Source organism: Sorex araneus, chromosome 8, assembly GCF_027595985.1.
Source record: "Sorex araneus isolate mSorAra2 chromosome 8, mSorAra2.pri, whole genome shotgun sequence".
Lineage (NCBI taxonomy): Eukaryota > Metazoa > Chordata > Mammalia > Eulipotyphla > Soricidae > Sorex > Sorex araneus.
In genome coordinates, this window is record NC_073309.1 from 59,890,680 (window position 1) to 59,893,855 (window position 3,176).

At 36.8% G+C, this 3,176-nt stretch overlaps 1 non-coding gene across 1 annotated transcript; it reads left to right on the plus strand.

The window, feature by feature from the left end:
- The first annotated feature begins 2,111 nt into the window (after positions 1–2,111).
- LOC129406948 (U6 spliceosomal RNA) lies at positions 2,112–2,218 on the plus strand. Its single transcript, XR_008631355.1, has one exon. It is a non-coding gene; the product is annotated as a U6 spliceosomal RNA (small nuclear RNA).
- The last annotated feature ends 958 nt before the right edge of the window (positions 2,219–3,176 follow it).

Genomic DNA, 3,176 nt, shown 5'->3' on the forward strand with positions numbered 1-3,176 from the left:
TTAAGCTGAGATAAAGATTCTCAAGGATTTGTATTTTCACAAAATAGCACTGTAGCACTGTTGCTCATTGATTTGCTCGAGTGGGTACCAGTAACATCTCCTTTATGAGACTTGTTACATTTTTGACATATTGAATATGCCACGGGTAGCTTGCCAGGCTCTGCCATGCGGGCGGGATACTCTCAGTAACGTCTCCATTTTGAGACTTGTTGTCATATTGAATATTCTACAGGTAGCTTGCCAGGCTCTGCCATGTGGGCAGGATACTCTCGGTAGCTCCTGGGCTCTCCGATTGGGGCAGAGGAATTGAACCTGGGTCAGCCGCCTATAAGGCAAACTCCCTTTCCGCTGTGCTATCACTCCGCCCCTTATTTTTACAAAATGGCAGAAAAATAAAACAAAGAATTGCAATTCATATAGCTCAGAATTTTTTAAATTCAAAATAGTTTGGGCATTTGATGCAGATTTAATATCAGAGAACATAAGATGAACATAAGATGAGTGAGCCAAAATGTTTTAATAAAATGACAAACTTGAAATAAAAAATATTAATGGAAAATAGTAAATAGAAGACAAAATCTAAAACATTATATGCAAAGACCCAGAGGAAATGGGGAACTGTAATGACAAATAAAGTATATGAAAAATACATAACTGTTATTTATGTATAAGTTGAACAGTATCTTTGATGTAGATTCAGAGATATGTGGCCTCTTGGGGTCTAGGAGGTGTGATTCATGAAGAGAATTTTAAATGCACAAGTTGAGACAGGGAATTATGAGTATTTCTATCTCATCTGGGACTATTCTGATTGTTTTCCGTAAGTGATTTAGAGGTTTTCAGATTGGGGTTCATGACACTGTATATAAAATAAAAATAAGCATTCATTTTCATACTTAAATATTTGATTCTTCCTCCTGATCATTTTTTCCTATATTGTTTAAGTTCACTCCACTCTATTGAAACATGTTCTAGAGACGATCTCTTACCATCAAAATACTGCCATATATTTTAAATTCCTATATGCTTCCTTACCTCCTAAGGTGTTTAAGCCTTGGTAGTTTCTTAGTTATTACTGTCTTATTGTTTTATTATATAAAATTATCTTATGCTAGAAGTCATTTTAAAACATTGGCAACAATGATAAAAAATTAAATACAATAAATAGGTATTGTATAGTAAATGTGACTGTATGTTTACATTTTTTTCATTAATACCTGTCATTACATTCTACTATTTTATAAAATTTTATATTTATATTTTATATTAAAATGGTAAAACCAAGTTTCTTTCTTTATAAAAGTTTGCCTAGATGCAGTTTGGCATAATCTTTGATATACCAATGTTTTATCAAGTACAGGTGTTATAAAATCTGCTGCTATGAAGAAAAGATTAACCAAATGTTTTATTAATATAAAAATAATTTTAAGCATTCTTAAGGAACAGAAATCTTTTAGGCATCATTGGTATCTGTCTAACTAAAACAAAGACCTTTGAGTGTCAGGCTTCAGTCAAATCCAGGCATTCTCAGGCCTGTGTAGAAATTACCAGCCCCATTCACCTTTAGGAAGGTTCCCAAACAATGCCAGCTACATAACCAGTCCAGGTTAAAACTTGACCAAATAATTGCTCAACAAACAGTCACCTGATAAGAATTCTCTTGGCCCTGTTGCCATTGGGAATTATGGTGAGTGGAAGACAGTAGCTCCAATGGAGAGAGTGTTTCTGTCTTCTTGCTTGACCCACATAGACCTCACCAGTGAAATGTGTTTGGAGGGTTAGGACCAGTCAAAATTTGCCCGTTAGCATCTGCAGGCTAGGGATGTTTAGCTCTGCCCAGCTCCACAGGCAGCCATCGAGCTACTCCTACGAGCCACCTGATCTCTGGCACGGGGATGAGTCTCTTCCTCCTAGGCTTTTGAGAACTCATGGTCTCAGGTAGGAGCCTCAGATTTCTTATAAATTAAAAAGTCTGCCTTTACTTTCACCCAGGATTCTTAGGTTTGTTGTCTACTCTCTCAGAAAAAAATACATTCAAGAGAAAAAAAATAGTCAAGCCAAAATTTACAAAAAAAGGACACACACGCACACGCACACACACAAATAATATAGTGCTCGCTTCGGCAGCACATATACTAAAATTGGAACGATACAGAGAAGATTAGCATGGCCCCTGCACAAGGATGACATGTAAATTCATGAAGCATACACACACACACATAATATAAACATAAATGTGTGTGTATGTTTAAGCTGGAAGGTTAGAAGGAACTGATTCAAGAGATAAAAGAGGTTTCTCAAGACTAAGGAAAGGTCCAGAGGTAAAAAGAAAGGAACTAAACACCTCACGTCCGGATGTGGGTGACCCATGAATAGAATCTTCTGTACTCACCTTTGCAAAGGTGGTTTTATAATGTTTTTCATAACTCCCTTAGCTTGTGAGCTGAGTGTATTTCTAGGCATATTAAGGTGAGAGGGGAGGTATGGGCAGGGAACACAATTTTTGAACTTTTAATGGTCTTTTCATCTTATGAGGGACATTTTTAGTGCTTTATTTTGGTTTAGGGGCCAGCACCTGAGGTGCTTAGGGCTGGCTCTTGGCTCTAAGCTCAGTGATCACTCCTGGTAGGTCTCAGGGGACCAGAGGGACTATGGGATGTTGAGGATCAAACCAGGTCGGCATCATGCCAGACAATGCCCTACCTGCTCCACTGTCTCTACCGATCCTAAGTGTAATATTTTAGACTCACTTTTCCTGTGTTCAAAGAACAATCTCTACCCCCTCTTGCACAGTTCTAACTGGAGGCTTGGGACCCAGTGATTGGCACCCTGCTTTCCAGGAGCCTTACCACATGTTGTGATTCCCTGTTCTTAATCCATGAGCATTGATTTTAAGTTTACTGCTCAATTCATCTTATTCTCCAAGATAAAATAAATAATAACAAAATGGAAAAAAATGGCACATAAAATGTCAGTAATAATTAACTTAAAATGTACTTATTTAAAACTTACCTCTAATATATAAGTTGTTTTTTAAGTGAAATCATATCAATTAATAATGCTAAATAAATTTCAGGAGCACAGTTTCACATACTGATATGTCTGTATGTTTTACTGTATTCAACATCAACTGTATAATAACATTTCCACTGTCAAATTTCCTCCCATTTCCCTTT